The following is a 22869-nucleotide window of genomic DNA, read 5'->3' as shown; positions in this document are numbered from 1 at the left end:
CAGGAAGCAAAAAATGGCCAGCAGGCGGGAGTGGAGGAAGTACAGAAGGCAAAGGAGAGAGAACAACAGGATTAGATACAACAGAGCTAGGAACGATTACATTAACACAAGACGAACATCGGAAAGAAATTATGAGAACGATATTGCGATCAAAGAAAAAAACAACCTAAATTATACACAGCCATATAAGAAGAAAAATGTCGGTGAACGACCAAGTGACAAGACTAAGGAAGACAGAGGGGGCATATACAGAAAGAGACAATGAAATCTGCGAGGGACTGTAAGCCAGTTTCCGTGGAGTGTTCACTACTGAGCCTGAGCAGCTCCCATTGTTGGAAGAGGTTACCCTAGATGAAAGACTATCAGATATAGAGGTGACAGCAGAGGAGGTAATGAAACAGTTGACAACACTGGATGCAACTAAAGCAGTTAGACCAGACAAAGTATCACCGTGGATACTAAAAGAGGCAGAGCAGGCCCTCAGTGTGCCTCTGGCAAGGATCTTTAATGAGTCACTTATGTCGGAAGAATTGCCCAGTTGCTGGAAGAAGGCAAATGTACCGATTTTCAAGAAAGGGGATAGGGAGGAGTCACTTAACTACAGACCTGTATCACTGACAAGCATCACCTGCAAAATACTTGAAAGGTTACAATACATTAGGTTTGTAAACAAATATCAACATGAGTTCTGGAAAGGGTAATCATGCCTAACAAACCTTTTGGAATTCTATGATAAAATATCAAGGATAAGGCAGGACAGAGAAAGATTGGCAGACTGCATATTTCTGGACTGCCAAAAAACCTTTGATACAGTACCACATATGAGAATGCTATTCAAACTTGAGAGGCAGGCGAGAGTAAGCGGAAAGGCCCTAGCATTGATAAGGAACTACCTAACAGGAATGAGCCAGAGAGTAACGGTAAGGGGCAAGAGGTCTGACTGGCGAACAGTAACGAGTGGAGTACTTCAAGGATCGGTGCTGGGCCCAATTTTATTTCTAATATACGTTAATGACATGTTTACAGGAGTAGAATCTTACATGTCGATGTTCACGGATGACGCAAAATTAATGCAAATGTTCAACAAGAGCAAAAGTAAAGTTATGGAAATGGGATTAGGTGACAGGAGACCAAAGGGACAGTACACAATAAAGGGGAACTGCCTACCTGTGACGATTCGAGAAAGAGACCTTGGAGTTGGCAGAACACCTAATCTAACTGCAGAGGCACATATAATTAGCATAACGACAGCAGGGTACTCTACACTGGCGAAAGTTAGAACGCCATTCAGAAACCTAAATAAGGAGGCATTTAGGGCGCTTTACACTGCCTTCGTGAAGGTAGTCTTAGAGTATGCCGCCTCATCATGGAGTCCCCACCTGAAGAAACGCATAAGAAAACAGGGAAAAGGTTCAGAAGTTTGCGACGAGGCTCGTCCCAGAGTTACGAGGGATGGGATATGAAGAGCGCCTGAAGGAACTGAACCTTATGACACTAAATAAAAGAAGGGAGAGGGGGGGGGGGGATATGATAGGATCATATAAAATACTTAGGGGGATTTTACAGAGTGGAAATAGACGAAATGTTCATGTGGAATAGTAACAAGAAGGGGACAAGGGTGGAAGCTGGAAACTCATGACTCAGAAAGGTGTTAGGAAGTTTTCTTTTAGCGTGAGAGTAGTGGAAAAATGGAATACACTTAAGGAACAGGTTGTGGAAGCAAATACTATTCATAATTTTGAAACTAGATATGATAGGGAAATGGGACAGGAGTCATTGCTGTAAACAACCTATGGCTCGAAAGGCGGGATCCAAGAGTCAATGCTCGATCCTGCAGACACAAATAGATGAAAGACCAGGACCACGGGACGCAGGTGGACGCCTGACAGTGAAGACCAAGACCACGGGACGCAGGGGGACGCCTCACAGTGAGGACCAGGACCACGGGACGCAGGTGGACGCCTGACAGTGAAGACCAGGACCACGGGACGCAGGGGGACGCCTGACAGTGAAGACCAAGACCACGGGACGCAGGGGGACGCCTCACAGTGAGGACCAGGACCACGGGACGAAGGTGGACGCCTCACAGTGAGGACCAGGACCACGGGACGCAGAAGGACGCCTCACAGTGAGGACCAGGACCACGGGACGCAGAAGGACGCCTCACAGTGAGGACCAGGACCACGGGACGCAGGGGGACGCCTCACAGTGAGGACCAGGACCACGGGACGCAGGGGGACGCCTCACAGTGAGGACCAGGACCACGGGACGCAGGGGGACGCCTCACAGTGAAGACCAGAACCACGGGACGCAAGAGGACGCAGGTGGACGCAGGAGGACGCAGGAGGACGGGGTCCCGTCCTAGGACTTCGCCACACCGTAGCCGGCTCCCATTACCGCCTCCTCCGGTGAAAGGAAGACATCGGCGGTCGGCTGAATGAAAACAAAAACTGACATTCATTTATTGTTGTTGAGAGTGTGAGCGAATGTTTGGTTTGTCCACCACGCTGTCTCTCAGTGTCTCACTCTCCCTTCCCCCCTCTCTCCCTCCCTCTCTCTCTCCCTGTGTCCCTCTCCCCCTAACTGTCCCTCTTTCTCTCTGTCCCTCTCTCTCTCTCTGTCCCCGCCTCTCTCTCTGTGTTCCCCTTTTTCACTGTGTTTCCTTCCCCCCCTCCGTCTCTCCCTCCCTCCCCCCCCCCGCGTCACCTTTGTGCTAGTCACCGCCACAGGCTTTTTAACACCCCGGTTCCCATTTTCTTCCAAACAAAGGCTTAACTCCGTTTTCTCCTGCGTCTCATTATTGCTATTGTGACGTCACGGCTTGTAAAGTGACTACGGCCGCTGCTCTACACGGAACACTGAGGGATTACTCCCCGTGTGTGGGGATTACTGCCCGTGTGTGGGGATTACTGGGGGGGGGGTCCAGGAGGGGGGAGGGGCGGTCCAGGAGGGGGGAGGGGCGGGCCAGGAGGGGGAGGGGCAGGCCAGGAGGGGGATAGTGGGCTAGGAGGGGGGGGATGGTACTTACCTAGTTGTAGATTGATTGTAGATTGTAGATTGTAGACAATCGACTTGAGAATGGTCCAGGACGGACCGAAACGTCGTCGTCCCTTCAATTTCTAGTGTGTGGTCTGGTCAACATACTTCAGCCACGTTATTGTGACTCATCGCCTGCATACCTAGTTGTACTTTCCTAGTTGTGCTTGCGGGGGGGGGGGGGGTTGAGCTCTGGCTCTTTGGTCCCGCCTCTCAACCGTCAATCAACAGGTGTACAGGTTCCTGAGCCTATTGGGCTCTATCATATCTACACTTGAAACTGTGTATGGAGTCAGCCTCCACCACATCACTTCCTAATGCATTCCATTTGCTAACTACTCTGACACTGAAAAAAATATTTCTAATGTCTCTATGGCTCATTTGGGCACTCAATGTCCACCTGTGTCCCCTAGTGCGTGTTCCCCTTGTGTTAAATAGTCTGTCTTTATCTACCCTGTCAGTTCCTCTTAGAATCTTGTATGTGGTGATCATGTCCCCTCTAACTCCTCTGTCTCCCAGTGACGTAAGGTTTAATTCCCGTAGTCTCTCCTCGTAGCTCATACCCCCCAGTTCGGGTACTAGTCTGGTGGCAAACCTTTGAACCTTTCCCAGTTTAGTCTTATGCTTGACTAGATATGGACTCCATGCTGGAGCCGCATACTCCAGGATTGGTCTGATATATGTTTAATATATGTTCTGAAAGATTCTTTACACAAGTTTCTAAAAGCCGTTCTTATGTTAGCCAACCTGGCATATGCTGCTGATGTTATCCTCCTGATAAGGGCTTCAGGGGACAGGTCTGGCGTGATATCAACCCCCAGGTCTTTCTCTCTCTCTGACTCTTGAAGTATTTCATCTCCCAAATGATACCTTGTATCTGGCTTCCTGCTCCCTACACCTATCTTCATTACATTACATTTGCTTGGGTTAAACTCTAACAGCCATTTGTTCGACCATTCCTGCAGCTTGTCCAGGTCTTCTTGAACCCTCAAGCTGTCCTCCTCTGTCTTAATCCTTCTCAGAATTTTGGCGTCTTCAGCAAACATTGAGAGGAATGAGTCTATACCCTCTGGGAGATGATTTACGTATATCAGAAACAGGATAGGTCCCAAGTACAGAGCCCTGTGGGTCACCACTGGTGACTTCACGCCATTCTGAGGTCTCGCCCCTCACTGTAACTCTGTTTCCTATTGTTTAGGTACTCCCTTATCCACTGGAGCGCCCTACCAGTTACTCCTACCTGTTTCTCCAGCTTATGCATCTGCCTTTTACGGGGGTACTGTGTCAAAGGCTTTCCGACAGTCGAAAAAATGCAGTCCGCCCATTCTTCTTTCTTGCTTAATCTTTGTCACCTGATCGTAGAATTCTATCAAGCCTGTAAGGCAAGATTTACCCTCCCTGAACCCATGTTGATGGGTTGTCACGAAGTTCCTTCTCTCCAGACGTGTTACTAGGTTTTTCTCATGATCTTCTCCATCACCTTGCATGGTATACAAGTTAAGGACACTGGCCTGTAGTTCAGTGCCTCTTGTCAGTCACCCTTTTTGTATATTGGTACTACATTAGCAGTCTTCCATATTTCTGGTAGGTCCCCCGTTTCCAGTGACCTACTATACACTATAGAGAGTGGCAAACAAAGTGCTCCTGCACACTCTTTCAATACCCATGGTGAGATTCCGTCCGGCCCAACAGCCTTTCTCACGTCCAGCTCCAATAGGTGCTTCTTGACCTCATCTCTTGTAATTTCGAACCCTTCCAAGGCCGCCTGGTTTGCTGCCTCCTTTCCTAGCGCCGTGACCTCTCCTTGTTCTATTGTGAAGACCTCCTGGAACCTCTTGTTGAGTTCTTCACACACTTCTTTGTCATTCTCTGCATACCTGTCGTCGCCTGTTCTAAGTTTCATCACCTGTTCTTTCACTGTTGTTTTCCTCCTGATGTGACTTTGGAGTAGCTTTGGTTCAGTCTTGGCTTTATTAGCTTTATCATTTTCATAACTTTTCTCAGCTGCTCTTCTCACCCTGACATACTCGATCCTGGTTCTCTGGTATCTCTCTCTACTGTCTGGTGTTCTGTTATTCCGGAAGTTCCTCCACGCCCCTTTTGTTCAGTTCCTTTGCTTCCATACATGCCCTATTATACCACGGATTCTTATTTTGCTTCTCGTTTTTTTCCTGGCTATGGTGGGCCAGGAGGGGGGAGGGGCGAAATAGGAGGGGGGGGGGGGAGGAGAGGGGCGGGCCAGGAGGGGGGGAGGGGCGGGCCAGGAGCGGGGGGGGGGGAGGGGCGGGCCAGGAGGGGGGGGAGTGGCGGGCCAGGAGGGGAGGGGCGGATTAGCAGGGGGGGGGCGGTCCAGGAGGGGGGAGGGGCAGGCCAGGAGGGGGGGAGGGGCGGGCCAGGATGGGGGGGAGGGGCGTGCCAGGAGGGGGGGAGGGGCGGGCCAGGAGGGGGGAGGGGCGGGCCAGGAGGGGGGGAGGGGCGAGCCAGGAGGGGGGAGGGGCGGGCCAGGAGGGGGGATGGGCGGGCCAAGAGGGGGGAGGGGCGGGCCAAGAGGGGGGAGGGGCGGGCCAGGAGGGGGGGAGGGGCGGGCCAGGAGGGGGGATGGTGGGCCGGGAGGTGGGAGGGGCGGGCCGGGAGGGGGGAGAGGCGGGCCAGGAGGGGGGAGGGGCGGGCCAGGAGGGGGGAGAAGCGGGCCAGTAGAGGGGAGGGGCGGGCCAGGAGAGAGGAGGGGCGGGCCAGGAGGGGGGAGGGGCGGGCCAGGAGGGGGGAGGTGCGGGCCAGGAGGGGGGAGGGGCGGGCCAGGAGGGGGGAGGGGCGGGCCAGGAGGGGGGAGGTGCGGGCCAGGAGGGGGGAGGGGCGGGCCAGGAGGGGGGAGGGGAGGGCCAGGAGGGGGGATTGTGGGCCAGGAGGTGGGAGGGGCGGGCCAGGAGGGGGGAGAAGCGGGCCAGGAGAGGGGAGGGGCGGGCCAGGAGGGGGTAGGGGCGGGCCAGGAGGGGGGAGAAGCGGGCCAGGAGAGGGGAGGGGCGGGCCAGGAAGGGGGAGGAGCGGGCCAGGAAGGGGGAGGGGCGGGCCAGGAAGGGGGGGGGGAGGGGCGGGCCAGGAAGGGGGGGGGGAGGGGCGGGCCAGGAGGGGGGAGAAGCGGGCCAGGAGGGGGTAGGGGCGGGCCAGGAGGGGGGAGAAGCGGGCCAGGAGAGGGGAGGGGCGGGCCAGGAGGGAGGGGAAGCCGGCCTTGAGGGTATATGTACTATACATATGCATATGTATCAAACAATATAGATACGTAAGGCCACGTGAGTAACATGTGTGCGGCAGAGTGCGGTTACTCGCGTGGACGCACCACCAGAGGTGAGTTGATGACATATTTGTGCCTAAAAATGTCACCGAGTGCTGTCGGGAATTGGGTTAAAGGTTAGACGACTTCTAATTGTAGGCTGAGTAGGCTGAGTTGCATAGTAGGCTGAGAAGTGCGTTCTGGCTACTAGGTACGACATTATATATATATATATATATATATATATATATATATATATATATATATATATATGTATATATATATATATATATATATATATATATATATATATATATATATATATGTCGTACCTAATAGCCAGAACGCACTTCTCAGCCTACTATTCAAGGCCCGATTTGCCTAATAAGCCAAGTTTTCATGAATTAATGTTTTTTCGTCTACCTAACCTACCTAACCTAACCTAACCTAGCTTTTTTTGGCTACCTAACCTAACCTTACCTATAAATATAGGTTAGGTTAGGTAGGGTTGGTTAGGTTCGGTCATATATCTACGTTAATTTTAACACCAATAAAAAAAAATTGACCTCATACAAAGAGAAAAGGGTTGCTTTATCACTTCATAAGAAAAAAATTATAGTAAATATATTAATTCAGGAAAACTTGGCTTATTAGGCAAATCGGGCCTTGAATAGTAGGCTGAGAAGTGAGTTCTGGCTACTAGGTACGACATATATATATATATATATATATAGAGGTAGCAGTCTCTCTTGTAATCGTATGTTGTTAAATATGACCGAAAAGGTAAGATTAATAATTCTAACACGAATTTTCTCAATATTTCTTGTTTCTTTTCACTGTCGATGGTAATTGAAAAAAAAATCAGTTCTCCAAAATTCATTTTTATTTCTAGTCTGATGCGACACTTGAACGCGTTTCGTAATAACTTATTACATTTTCAAAGACTTTAGTTTACACACACAACTGTAACCTGTAAACACATCCATACTTATACTCGCATTTGGGTGAGGTGATATAAAAGTTTTGGGTGAGGTGATTGACATTTACACAAGACAGAACACGAACCAATGGGTATAAAAACATAAGAATGGAAGTAACTGCAGAAGGCCTATTGGCCCATAGCATCAACACTTCCTCTTGAGGCTTCTATATTGGTTCGGGGTTTTGAAGTGGGTAGAATATAGTTGTGCATTAATTGGCTGTTGATTGCTGGTGTTGACTTTTTGATGTGTAGTGCCTCGCTGATGTCGAGCCGCCTGCTATCGCTGTATTTATCGATGATTTCTGTGTTGTCTGTTAAGACTTCTCTGGCGATGGTCTGGTTGTGAGAGGAGATTATATGTTCCTTTATGGAGCCCTGTTGCTTATGCATTGTTAATCGCCTGGAAAGAGATGTTGTTGTCTTGCCTATATACTGAGTTCTTTGGGGCTGACAGTCCCCAAGTGGACATTTGAAGGCATAGACGACGTTGGTCTCTTTCAAGGCGTTCTGCTTGGTGTCTGAAGAGTTCTTCATGAGTAGGTTGGCCGACTCGTGAAAACGGCCAACGGGTGTTCATGGGTGACGGCAAGCAGTTGTTACTCCACCAACACAACAAGGGGGTAAGGGAGTGGAAACACCTTAAGACACATTATAGTTGAGGTTCACTTCATTCACAGTTGGGAAGCAGGTAGGTCGGAAGTCATCGCACTGGTCGACCGACACCTTAGAAGTCGGGGACCAGGAGCTGGGGATGTTATCCCTGCACAACCCCTCCAGGTAAGGACCAACCGCGGACACAAGCAAACAACGACACTCCAACAGACAAGCTAATTAACAGGGCCGTATTTTAGGGAAGCTGTCGGTGAGGTGAACGGGTCTGTGGTCGGGCCGTCTGGTCTGAGGTGTGCTGGTCTAAGGCCTCCTGCTCTAGGGGTCAACTGCTCACCTTTGTAGGGACACGCCATTCACAATATTGGAGCGGCGACGGTCTTTTGTTTTGGTGGGTCTGGGTTGACTTTCTGAGCGCGGGGAGGATCTTGTGGCGAGAGCCGCGGGAGGGCGGGCGCCGCCGCCGCCAGGAGCCGCCGGCCCCAGCCTCGCTAACGACAGTGTTAAGCGCCGTCTTAATTGGGTAGGCACACCTGCGGGAGGGGGCAGGAAGGAGTGTGCGGCCAGGTAAGGCAGCACGGTGTATGGAGTCTAATTGAGCTGGTTAGGGTTTGGCTCTCTGATCTCGCCTCTCAACGTTACGACAACTTGTGTACACACACACACATGTTGCTCGGCCTCTGACGCTCCCTCACAGTGTAGGTGTGTACCAACTCTGCCTCGTGGTGTCCTACACTGTGTTCTCCTCTGACACTAAATACCTGTCTAATGCGTGTCTGGCGGGCTTGGGTGCTTGGGCCCCGGCACCCTGGGCCTTGCTGCCTTACGTCTCCCCTAGTCTGCCCCATCAACTCCGGGACCAGTCTGCTGGAATAATTTTTTATTTTCTCCAACTTATTTTTGCATTTACCTATATATGAACTTAACACATGCGCTACATATTCCAGGATTGGTCTGACGTACGTAGTGGAGGAGGCCCTGAAGCTTCCTTACTCAAATTTGTAACCAGTATCTCTGGTTATACTCCCGCGGGTCGACAGTGCCTCTGGTTATACTCCCACGGGTCGACAGTGCCTCTGGTTATACTCCCAGGGGTCGACAGTGCCTCTGGTTATACTCCCAGGGGTCGACAGTGCCTCTGGTTATACTCCCAGGGGTCGACAGTGCCTCTGATTACAGCGTGTTGCTCCTACGTGCAACAGATGGCGCTGTTTGAAAAAAAAAACAGTTTTTTTCCTGTCACAGGTGAGGCATGTATATAGTAGGTATATAATAACACTCGCCTATTCGAAGGCAAAGTTTTGTAAAAATTTCAAAGCAATTGGGGCCTCGTAGCCTGGTGGATAGCGTGCAGGACTCGTAATTCTGTGGCGCGGGTTCGATTCCCGCACGAGGCAGAAACATATGGGCAAAGTTTCTTTCACCCTGAATGCCCCTGTTACCTAGCAGTAAATAGGTACCTGGGAGTTAGTCAGCTGTCACGGGCTGCTTCCTGGGGGTGGAGGCCTGGTCGAGGACCGGGCCGCGGGGACACTAAAGCCCCGAAATCATCTCAAGATAACCTCTCAAGATAACCTCAAGATAACCAATCGGTAAAGAGGTTTCGAAGATTTCCCTCACATGAAAAACACGAAAATCACAGTTTTTCGAGAAAAACATGTTTTTTTCCCGCCACGGACGTGACATGTATACAGTATGTATATAAAAACCCGCTCGGATGCGAATGGAAGTTGTGTGAAAATTTCAAAGAAATTGGTGAAGAACTTTAGGAGATTAGCGATTTTGAACGAACGAACATTTCCATTTTTATTTATATAGACTAGCTGTACCCGGCCACGCGTTGCTGTGGTTCAGCAACGCGTGTGCATTGCTGAGCCACAGCAACCTTCCCTGTCCCCCAGACCTCCACACCATTGCCTCCCCCCTCCCTATCCCCTCGTCCTCCCCACCATTCTCCATTTTCCCGTCCACTCGTCCCCAACTCCCCCCGTCACCCGTCGTGTGACTGTGTCACACGGAGGGTGACACAGTCGTGGCGGGTGACGGGACGCCCCCAGACAGTGTACGGTGTGCATCAAGCACCGTGGCGGGTGACGGGACGCCCCCAGACAGTGTACGGTGTGCATCAAGCACCGTGGCGGGTGACGGGACGCCCCCAGACAGTGTACGGTGTGCATCAAGCACCGTGGCGGGTGACGGGACGCCCCCAGACAGTGTACAGTGTACGGTGTGCATCAAGCACCGTGGCGGGTGACGGGACGCCCGCAGACAGTGTACAGTGTACGGTGTGCATCAAGCACCGTGGCGGGTGACGGGACGCCCCCAGACAGTGTACAGTGTACGGTGTGCATCAAGCACCGTGGCGGGTGACGGGACGCCCCCAGACAGTGTACAGTGTACGGTGTGCATCAAGCACCGTGGCGGGTGACGGGACGCCCCCAGACAGTGTACGGTGTACGGTGTGCATCAAGCACCGTGGCGGGTGACGGGACGCCCCCAGACAGTGTACGGTGTGCATCAAGCACCGTGGCGGGTGACGGGACGCCCCCAGACAGTGTACAGTGTACGGTGTGCATCAAGCACCGTGGCGGGTGACGGGACGCCCCCAGACAGTGTACAGTGTACGGTGTGCATCAAGCACCGTGGCGGGTGACGGGACGCCCCCAGACAGTGTACAGTGTACGGTGTGCATCAAGCACCGTGGCGGGTGACGGGACGCCCCCAGACAGTGTACGGTGTGCATCAAGCACCGTGGCGGGTGACGGGACGCCCCCAGACAGTGTACAGTGTACGGTGTGCATCAAGCACCGTGGCGGGTGACGGGACGCCCCCAGACAGTGTACGGTGAGCATCAAGCACCGTGGCGGGTGACGGGACGCCCCCAGACAGTGTACAGTGTACGGTGTGCATCAAGCACCGTGGCGGGTGACGGGACGCCCCCAGACAGTGTACAGTGTACGGTGTGCATCAAGCACCGTGGCGGGTGACGGGACGCCCCCAGACAGTGTACGGTGTGCATCAAGCACCGTGGCGGGTGACGGGACGCCCCCAGACAGTGTACAGTGTACGGTGTGCATCAAGCACCGTGGCGGGTGACGGGACGCCCCCAGACAGTGTACGGTGTGCATCAAGCACCGTGGCGGGTGACGGGACGCCCCCAGACAGTGTACAGTGTACGGTGTGCATCAAGCACCGTGGCGGGTGACGGGACGCCCCCAGACAGTGTACAGTGTACGGTGTGCATCAAGCACCGTGGCGGGTGACGGGACGCCCCCAGACAGTGTACAGTGTACGGTGTGCATCAAGCACCGTGGCGGGTGACGGGACGCCCCCAGACAGTGTACGGTGTACGGTGTGCATCAAGCACCGTGGCGGGTGACGGGACGCCCCCAGACAGTGTACGGTGTGCATCAAGCACCGTGGCGGGTGACGGGACGCCCCCAGACAGTGTACAGTGTACGGTGTGCATCAAGCACCGTGGCGGGTGACGGGACGCCCCCAGACAGTGTACGGTGTACGGTGTGCATCAAGCACCGTGGCGGGTGACGGGACGCCCCCAGACAGTGTACGGTGTACGGTGTGCATCAAGCACCGTGGCGGGTGACGGGACGCCCCCAGACAGTGTACGGTGTGCATCAAGCACCGTGGCGGGTGACGGGACGCCCCCAGACAGTGTACAGTGTACGGTGTGCATCAAGCACCGTGGCGGGTGACGGGACGCCCCCAGACAGTGTACAGTGTACGGTGTGCATCAAGCACCGTGGCGGGTGACGGGACGCCCCCAGACAGTGTACGGTGTACGGTGTGCATCAAGCACCGTGGCGGGTGACGGGACGCCCCCAGACAGTGTACGGTGTACGGTGTGCATCAAGCACCGTGGCGGGTGACGGGACGCCCCCAGACAGTGTACAGTGTACGGTGTGCATCAAGCACCGTGGCGGGTGACGGGACGCCCCCAGACAGTGTACGGTGTGCATCAAGCACCGTGGCGGGTGACGGGACGCCCCCAGACAGTGTACGGTGTACGGTGTGCATCAAGCACCGTGGCGGGTGACGGGACGCCCCCAGACAGTGTACAGTGTACGGTGTGCATCAAGCACCGTGGCGGGTGACGGGACGCCCCCAGACAGTGTACGGTGTGCATCAAGCACCGTGGCGGGTGACGGGACGCCCCCAGACAGTGTACGGTGTGCATCAAGCACCGTGGCGGGTGACGGGACGCCCCCAGACAGTGTACAGTGTACGGTGAGCATCAAGCACCGTGGCGGGTGACGGGACGCCCCCAGACAGTGTACAGTGTACGGTGTGCATCAAGCACCGTGGCGGGTGACGGGACGCCCCCAGACAGTGTACGGTGTGCATCAAGCACCGTGGCGGGTGACGGGACGCCCCCAGACAGTGTACAGTGTACGGTGTGCATCAAGCACCGTGGCGGGTGACGGGACGCCCCCAGACAGTGTACGGTGTGCATCAAGCACCGTGGCGGGTGACGGGACGCCCCCAGACAGTGTACGGTGTACGGTGTGCATCAAGCACCGTGGCGGGTGACGGGACGCCCCCAGACAGTGTACAGTGTACGGTGTGCATCAAGCACCGTGGCGGGTGACGGGACGCCCCCAGACAGTGTACAGTGTACGGTGTGCATCAAGCACCGTGGCGGGTGACGGGACGCCCCCAGACAGTGTACGGTGTGCATCAAGCACCGTGGCGGGTGACGGGACGCCCCCCAGACAGTGTACAGTGTACGGTGTGCATCAAGCACCGTGGCGGGTGACGGGACGCCCCCAGACAGTGTACGGTGTGCATCAAGCACCGTGGCGGGTGACGGGACGCCCCCAGACAGTGTACGGTGTACGGTGTGCATCAAGCACCGTGGCGGGTGACGGGACGCCCCCAGACAGTGTACAGTGTACGGTGTGCATCAAGCACCGTGGCGGGTGACGGGACGCCCCCAGACAGTGTACAGTGTACGGTGTGCATCAAGCACCGTGGCGGGTGACGGGACGCCCCCAGACAGTGTACAGTGTACGGTGTGCATCAAGCACCGTGGCGGGTGACGGGACGCCCCCAGACAGTGTACGGTGTGCATCAAGCACCGTGGCGGGTGACGGGACGCCCCCAGACAGTGTACGGTGTACGGTGTGCATCAAGCACCGTGGCGGGTGACGGGACGCCCCCAGACAGTGTACAGTGTACGGTGTGCATCAAGCACCGTGGCGGGTGACGGGACGCCCCCAGACAGTGTACAGTGTACGGTGTGCATCAAGCACCGTGGCGGGTGACGGGACGCCCCCAGACAGTGTACAGTGTACGGTGTGCATCAAGCACCGTGGCGGGTGACGGGACGCCCCCAGACAGTGTACAGTGTACGGTGTGCATCAAGCACCGTGGCGGGTGACGGGACGCCCCCAGACAGTGTACAGTGTACGGTGTGCATCAAGCACCGTGGCGGGTGACGGACGCCCCCAGACAGTGTACAGTGTACGGTGTGCATCAAGCACCGTGGCGGGTGACGGGACGCCCCCAGACAGTGTACAGTGTACGGTGTGCATCAAGCACCGTGGCGGGTGACGGGACGCCCCCAGACAGTGTACAGTGTACGGTGTGCATCAAGCACCGTGGCGGGTGACGGGACGCCCCCAGACAGTGTACAGTGTACGGTGTGCATCAAGCACCGTGGCGGGTGACGGGACGCCCCCAGACAGTGTACGGTGAGCATCAAGCACCGTGGCGGGAAGTCACCCTCGGGAAGGTATCTAGTTTCATACACTTTAAAAACTAACGATAATTCTTAATGGTGCGGAAGTGTTCCATTAGTGGGGGGGGGGGGCTCTCTGGGGTGATCCCCCACACACTGACCCTTCACCCACCACCCCCACACACTGACCCTTCACCCACCACCCCTCACACACTGACCCTTCACCCACCACCCCCACACACACTGACCCTTCACCCACCACCCCCACCCCCTGACCCTTCACCCACCCACCCCCACACACTGACCCTTCACCCCCTACCACCCCCCACACTGACCCTTCACCCACCACCCACCACCACACACTGACCCTTCACCCACTACCACCCCCCACACTGACCCTTCACCTACCACCCCCACACACTGACCCTTCACCCACCACCCCCACACCCTGACCCTTCACCCACCACCCCTCACACACTGACCCTTCACCCACCACCCCTCACACACTGACCCTTCACCCACCACCCCCACACACTGACCCTTCACCCACCACCCACACACACTGACCCTTCACCCACCACCCACACACTGACCCTTCACCCACCACCCACACACTGACCCTTCACCCACCACCCCCACACTGACCCTTCACCCACCACCCCCACACTGACCCTTCACCCACCACCCACACACACTGACCCTTCACCCACCACCCCCACACTGACCCTTCACCCACCACCCCCACACTGACCCTTCACCCACCACCCACACACTGACCCTTCACCCATAACACCCACCCACTCACCCATCACCCACCATGCTATCCACCATCCTAACTCTTCACGGAACAAATGTTTCTATCATATTTATGGATTAATAATTACTTGACATTGATTAATGCTATGGATTAATCACCACAAGAGAGTCTGAGAGTTTTGTAACCACGGTTCCTAAGAGCCGGCCGGTCAACAATACGAGCCGGATTTGAGAGTCGGGAGGTGGTCAGACAAGACAGAGAAGCCGGATAGAAGAGAAGAGGAGGATGGTAGAAGAGCCGGATTCACCCACGCCGGCCTGTGAGTGGCCGGCGGCCGCAGATCCGCAATGTCACGAGCCAATCACAGATTAGTAAGCTATTACTCACACCCATGATGATAGGGATGGCGGGAACGACCACTGCCGTCCCGCCACGACCACTGCCGTCCCAACACGACCTCTACCATCCCAACACGACCACTACCGTCCCACCATTCCCCCATCCGCCTATCCCCTCGTCCTTCCCACCATCCCCTACTCTCGTTGGTATGGTAAACAACACAGCTCAATTCCAATGTCACACAAAATAATTAAATCAGCATCAAAATAAATCGAAATCTATGAAAATTTAATTTATCAATGAATCGGTTTTATTGAAATGGAATTGTAACATTTAGTATAGCGTGTGTTGGTATTACGTGCAACAGATGGCGCTGTTAAGAAAAATAAAACGCATATTTTTTCCTGTCATAGGTGAGGCATTTATGTAGTAGGTGTATAAAACACGCCTATTCGAATGGAACGTTGTGTCAAAATTTCAAAGCAATCAGTAAAGAAGTTTCGAAGATTTCCCCTACATGATAAACACATGAAAAAACACAGTTTTTCCCGTCACAGACGTGACGTCTATATAGTATATACATAAAATCCCGCTCGGATGCGAATAGAACGATGTGTGAAAATTTCCAAGCAATCGGTGAAGAATTTTCGGAGATTAGCGATTATGAACAAACGAACATTTCCATTTTTATTAATATAAAAGTTACATTGAACACGACTACATATTCATTGTGAATTATTTTCTTGTTTAGGGCTTCTATCCTTCTGACGAGCGCTCTTGCATGTTTAACTAAAAGAAGATTTCTCCAAATATCATGTTTGTTCGAGGTAAACTAAAATAATAATTAACTGTAGACTGTAATACACTAACTATAAATTTATACATTTCGAACCTAAATGGTTCATTCTCAAGTACTGGGACTGCACTGTGCGTCTTAGATTTATACTCCTCGGAAAGTCAGGTACATAATACATATAGGTGAAGGGGCATGGCTTAAAGGGGGGAGAATAGGGCATAAATGGGGGATGTAAATGGGGACGAATAAAGCTGAAAAGGGAGGAAGCTGCGGCTGGTGCCTGGGGGCTGGTGCCTGGGGGCTGGTGCCTGGGGGCTGGCGCCTGGGGCTGGTGCCTGGGGGCTGGTGCCTGGGTGTCGGAAAATCCGACACCATTTAATAATATCATACAGGCAGATAATATTGCTGTGTTGTATAAACAAGTTAACCCATAGAAAATGTAACTTGCAGTGGAATTTCCGTCTATAGAAAACGGGATATCATTTCCACATACTATTATAAATTCACCACCTATTATGGTGGGAATTATTCTTAAATACATTAGTCTTTGGACTTTACCATCATAAAAACATCTCAAATAAATTAACTTAATTATCAGAATTAAAATAGAGTAAATGTGACCCTTCTATCACTTACTGTCATCTGGACAATGTAGGCCAGTAGCGTCAGTGAGGGGGAGTGGTCAGCCATTGTTATTGTTTAAGACCACAGAGTCGTGGAGCGAATTACGACTCCTATAAATTCTCTTGGACGAAATGTTATGGAAGATCAGAGTAGTGATCTGCCATCATCAACACGCTGTCATCAATCTCAAGGGAAGTGTCTTTCCGAAACCCGTTTATCTAATCATTTTTGGCCATTAATGTCAGTAGATAGGGCGTACCGGTTAGAACACGAATGATCGACTCAAACAAGGTAATTAAGCCTAGGTCTTCATGGTTCCATGTACAGTGTTTTCTCTGATATAGCTGTCATATATTAGGATTCTGGCTTCTTAGCTAGCGCCCTTTTGACAGGTCAAGACGAGGAAGCATGCTTTGTGCATCAGTTACCAGGGTGATGGAAGCTACCTCACACGAGGGAAAATGTGGTGTCTACATCCTGGTTATACCTGGTGGACTAAGGCCTGCTGTACAATAAGATAAGGAACCTCTTCAATGTTTAACAATATATGTAGTTTAATACTGTAGTTTGATTGGCTGCATATATATAAATTCAATATAAACCCCCCCTAATGTGTAGAGGATCGATTTGTGAGATTATTGCAGAAATACAGTCCACTTAACATCATACAAATTTCTATCGAAGTATACAAATTAACGTAAATATAAATTCTATATAAATTCATATAAATTAAATAAATATAAATCTCACAGGTCGGTTCCCACACTGGGGGCTGGTGCCTGGGGCTGGTGCCTGGGGGCTGGTGCCTGGGGGCTGGTGCCTGGGGGCTGGTGTCTGGGGCTGGTGCCTGGGGGCTGGTGCCTGGGGGCTGGTGTCTGGGGGCTGGTGCCTGGGGGCTGGTGCCTGGGGCTGGTGCCTGGGGGCTGGTGCCTGGGGGCTGGTGTCTGGGGGCTGGTGCCTGGGGGCTGGTGCCTGGGGCTGGTGCCTGGGGGCTGGTGCCTGGGGGCTGGTGCCTGGGGCTGGTGCCTGGGGGCTGGTGTCTGGGGCTGGTGCCTGGGGGCTGGTGCCTGGGGGCTGGTGCCTGGAGGCTGGTGCCTGGGGCTGGTGCCTGAGGCTGGTGCCTGGGGGCTGGTGCCTGGGGCCTGGTGCCTGGGGCCTGGTGCCTGGGGGCTGGTGTCTGGGGGCTGGTGCCTGGGGGCTGGTGTCTGGGGGCTGGTGCCTGGGGCTGGTGCCTGGGGGCTGGTGCCTGGGGGCTGGTGCCTGGGGGCTGGTGCCTGGGGCTGGTGCCTGGGGGCTGGTGCCTGGGGCCTGGTGCCTGGGGGCTGGTGCCTGGGGGCTGGTGCCTGGGGGCTGGTGCCTGGGGGCTGGTGCCTGGGGGCTGGTGCCTGGGGGCTGGTGCCTGGGGGCTGGTGTCTGGGGGCTGGTGCCTGGGGGCTGGTGCCTGGGGGCTGGTGTCTGGGGGCTGGTGCCTGGGGGCTGGTGCCTGGGGCCTGGTGCCTGGGGCTGGTGCCTGGGGGCTGGTGCCTGGGGGCTGGTGCCTGGGGGCTGGTGCCTGGGGGCTGGTGCCTGGGGGCTGGTGTCTGGGGGCTGGTGCCTGGGGGCTGGTGCCTGGGGCCTGGTGCCTGGGGGCTGGTGCCTGGGGGCTGGTGCCTGGGGGCTGGTGCCTGGGGGCTGGTGCCTGGGGGCTGGTGTCTGGGGGCTGGTGCCTGGGGGCTGGTGCCTGGGGCCTGGTGCCTGGGGGCTGGTGCCTGGGGGCTGGTGTCTGGGGGCTGGTGCCTGGGGGCTGGTGCCTGGGGGCTGGTGCCTGGGGGCTGGTGTCTGGGGGCTGGTGCCTGGGGGCTGGTGCCTGGGGGCTGGTGCCTGGGGGCTGGTGCCTGGGGGCTGGTGCCTGGGGGCTGGTGCCTGGGGCTGGTGCCTGGGGGCTGGTGCCTGGGGGCTGGTGCCTGGGGGCTGGTGCCTGGGGGCTGGTGCCTGGGGACTGGTGCCTGGGGCTGGTGCCTGGGGGCTGGTGCCTGGGGGCTGGTGCCTGGGGCCTGGTGCCTGTGGGAGGAGACATTATAGTCACGGTCAGGGCATTACAGGTGTGCCCAGAGCACCAGATCACGCCAGGTACTGCTGTAGTTCCCCCCTCAGAGCATCCTGCCCCCTCCTTTCTAGTTCTGCACTCTCCCTCTCGCACCCCCTCCCCCACTCACTCCTCCCCTCGCGCCCCCACCCCTCCTCCTCCCCCACCTACCCCCCTATAGCGTTTGCTACACTGAACAGATTATTGCCATCAATTGTCTTCGATAAGGGCGTCGGTGTGGCGGGAGCAGCCTCCAGGCGGCTCCTCGCATCAACACCACCCTCCGATAACATTCAATTACCCCGTGAGCCATCCGGCCGCCTCGGTAATGGAATCCTCCGCCCTCCTCCCTCTCCTACCCTCGGAGGGGAGGTGGGGGGCCGCTAGGTAATGTTCCCTTAACACGCTCACGTCTCGCTGGTGCATGATCCTGGTGCTTCCCCGTCACCCCCACCTTCACCACCATCACTACCATCACCATCACCACCAGGGGCCTCGTAGCCTGGTGGATAGCGCGCAGGACTCGTAATTCTGCGGCGCGGGTTCGATTCCCGCACGAGGCAGAAACAAATGGGCAAAGTTTCTTTCACCCTGAATGCCCCTGTTACCTAGCAGTAAAATAGGTACCTGGGTGTTAGTCAGCTGTCACGGGCTGCTTCCTGGGGGTGGAGGCCTGGTCGAGGACCGGGCCGCGGGGACACTAAAGCCCCGAAATCATCTCAAGATAACCACTGCTGTTGAGTATATTCCACTGTGAAAGGAATAAAGAGTTAGTATAGCATTATATAAAGTACCGGGAGTGTCTCATAAGGTTTAATTAAGAACAAGAGCCACGAGGCCCTCCAACATGTATCTTGTAAACATCAACAACACATGACGTCACAAGACGTAGCCTCACAAACAACTCCAGACAATATCCACTGCTTAAACAAAACAAAAAATGCATAATCAATAGCAAACCAAATAAAGACATCCCTCCCCTCTACACCCCATGTCTTTCACCCTGAACTGTGCAACAACTCTTTAAATAAGAATGAATGCTTCAACACACAATGCCCAGCTTTTCATATAAAAGGTACCAAGCGAAGAAGACTGATAAACCACCTCCATGAAAGCAGCTAAAACACTATTTACCAGGATGATTTTTTAGCAAGAGGAGGAGGAGAATGGCTAAAAATGACCAGACTCTACAACCATCTTGGTCAAATGCTAGAGAGGACACAAACACAGTGGCCTCCCTACCAGAGCCTCAGATATTAACACCAAGTAAGGCATCCAGCACTTCCACAAACATAACATCATTTTTATTTGCCAACATTCTGAGTATAAAAATACGCAACTTTAACAAAGTGCACTTCATAGATGGCCTCTTACACGAGGCAAATGCAGTGTTTGCAGCCCTAACGGAAACTCACACCAAGGACTACCATGATGGTGAAATATGGATCTCAGAGTACAACCTTTTCAGATGTGACAGGATACACAGGCTACAGATGGGGTCAGCCTCTACATCAAGGACACACTCATCTGTACTGAGCTGCTAAACACCTCAAATGATACGGCGGAAGTGCTGATAATCAAAAGAGAGATCCTAAATGTAGTTGTTGTCCGTGTAAATAAGATTTGCCTTAAACCAGCAAATAGTAGAACCAACTAGAAGGTGAACATGCTGGCCCCCATTTTCACTAACAATGATGAACTGATCATGAACATAATGATTACAAACACCTATTACTCAGATCATAACTTAATTGAACTTCTGACAACCATGGGGAATAGACCTTCAAAACCAATCCCGATTCACAGTGGAGATTTCAGCAAATACAACTTTAATAATAAACAGATAAACTGGGAGCAAATAAACCAGGACTTCACAAGTAAACTGGGAAGAACAGCTAGAAAATGTAAACCTGAACCAGTGTCTGGACAAAATGAACTCAGTAGCCCTAAAATTATGTTCAAACAGCATTCACCTATGAAAAAAGATGAAGAGATTCAAATTGGAACGGGAACGTCGTTCCCTATATAGGCGAAGAACACGAATCGCGGAACAATTTGAGAGTCGCACCCTATCTCAAGAACGGCGAAGAAGGTTAGGTAGAGAAATAGAAACAATTGAACTCAAGCTACAAGAATCATACAAACCCAGGAGAGGCAAAGAGAGCAAAAGGCCGTCAGTGAAAGAGAGAGAAATCCGAAATATTTTTCTCCTATGCAAAATCAAGATAAAAAACCACATCTAGTGTCGGGCCCCTTCGACAGAGAGATGGAACTTTCACCGATGACAACAAAGAAATGAGCGAAATACTGAGGAATCTGTACGACTCTGTTTTCAGTGAGCCACTAAACACACTGAAGATCGATAACCCAGATGAATTTTTCCATGGATATGATACCAACATCAAATCATATATCAGACGTCACGCTATCCCCACTGTATTTTGAAGAAGACATAAACAGTATGCCTATGCACTATGCACCAGGCCCGGATTCTTGGAACTCCATATTCATCAAGAACTGTAAAAAACCACTATCGCAGGCCCTCCACATTCTTTGGAGACAAAGCCTAGATACTGACATTATCCCTGACATTCTAATATGTCACAGATACTGGCAGAGATAGCACCACTCCATAAAGGAGGAGATATGGCAGAGGCAAAAAATTACAGACCGATAGCACTAACATCACACATCATAAAAATCTTTGAGAGAGTGCTAAGAAGTAAGATCACAAAATACATGGAATCACAGCATCTCCATAACCCCGGACAACATGGTTTCAGAACAGGGCGCTCTTGCCTGTCGCAGTTGCTGGACCACTATGATATGGCATTAGATGCTATGGAAGACAAACAAAACGCTGATGTAATTTACACAGATTTTGCAAAAGCCTTCGATAAATGTGACCATGGTGTTATTGCACATAAAAAAGCGTTCAAAAGGAATTACCAGAAAAATAGGCAGATGAATCGACAATTTCCTGACTTCTTGAGGTTATCTTGAGGTTATCTTGAGATGATTTCGGGGCTTTAGTGTCCCCGCTGCCCGGTCCTAGACCAGGCCTCTAACCCCAGGAAGCAGCCCGTGACAGCTGACTAACTCCCAGGTACCTATTTACTGCTAGGTAACAGGGGCATTCAGGGTGAAAGAAACTTTGCCCATTTGTTTCTGCCTCGTGCGGGAATCGAACCCGCGCCACAGAATTACGAATCCTGCACGCTATCCACCAGGCTACGAGGCCCCTTCACATTCTATGACTAATAGGACCCAATGCGCAATAGACAATAAAATCAAATCCGGACCATCAACCGTGAAGAGCTCAGTCCCCCAGGGTACTGTGCTTGCTCTAGTACTTTTTCTCATCCTCATATCGGACATAGACCAGAACACAACCTATAGCACTGTATCATCCTTTGCAGATGACACTAGGATCTTCATGAGAGTAGGCAACATAGAGGACACGGCGAACCTCCAGTCAGATGTAGATCAGGTCTTTTTATGGGCTACAGAAAATAATATGGTGTTTAACGAAGATAAGTTCCAGCTCATGCGCTACGGAAAAAATGAAAATATAAAAACGGAAACCACGTACATAACGCAGTCAAATCATAGCAGAACGAAAAGGCAATGTAAAGAATTTAGGTGTACTCATGTCGGAAGATCTTACACTTAAAAAACACAATAAAGTAGCCGTCACAACTGCAAGAAAAGTGACAGGTTGGATAACAAGAACCTTTCACACTAGAGATGTTATACCGATGATGATACTCTTCAAAACGCTTGTGCTCTCTAGAGTGGAGTACTGCTGCACAATGACAGCACCTTTCAATTCTGGAGAAATTGCTGACCTGGAGAGTGTGCAGAGATCCTTTACTGCTAGAATCCACTCAGTAAAACATCTAAACTATTGGGACCGACTAAAGAGCCTAAATCTGTATTCTCTTGAGCGCAGGCCTCTCCCGCCTGCGCTCAAGGGACACCTGCGAGTTAGTGTGGAAAGTCGTACTTGACACAAACAAGTAGCAGTAAAAAGATAACATTAAGGTGGCCTTTGCACTTGGAAATGGAAATTCTTGTTTAACCTGCAACCAAAATGATGACAAATTTTTTCAAAATTATTCTTCAGTGCAAATAAACTACTAAGATGCAGCAATTCAGTACCAATTGCCTGGCAACAAACGTACCACCACTCTCGTAAATTGCAATGATGAATAGTGAGAGTGAATGACATTATCACTCAATCATTTTTTTGTGTCTTGTTCGTTGCGACCATTTTATTGATCTAACGAGTCATAATGGGTGAGGACCCGCAGTTGGGGACACCTGCACCAGAGTATTCATCTAAGAGTCTAGACATGTCCAACACAACAAATTCCTTGAACATTCACAGCAGACGTAAGTTATGACCTTCCCGCATGAGGTCCTGTGATGCACTGACGATTTTCCGGACTTAGAAGCACCATTCCTGTGCCTCTCGCGTCACGTGACTCCTAGCTCAGTCCTCGATTGGTTACTCCAGGTTGCAAGCGGCCAATCATCTGCCTTCTCTCGCAGGATATCTGGAGCCCTCGCTTGCCTCTGCTGGCGCCAAAACTTGCTCCCCTGTGACGACTTAGCCGCCATCATGGATATGGTCGACTAGGCTCCTCTCCCCCACCACCAAAATTAAAAATTTTCATCATATCTCAAACATAG

This window comes from Procambarus clarkii, chromosome 89, assembly GCF_040958095.1.
Source record: "Procambarus clarkii isolate CNS0578487 chromosome 89, FALCON_Pclarkii_2.0, whole genome shotgun sequence".
NCBI lineage: Eukaryota > Metazoa > Arthropoda > Malacostraca > Decapoda > Cambaridae > Procambarus > Procambarus clarkii.
The sequence above is the reverse complement of the archived record's forward strand: the minus strand, read 5'-3'. Positions refer to the sequence as shown.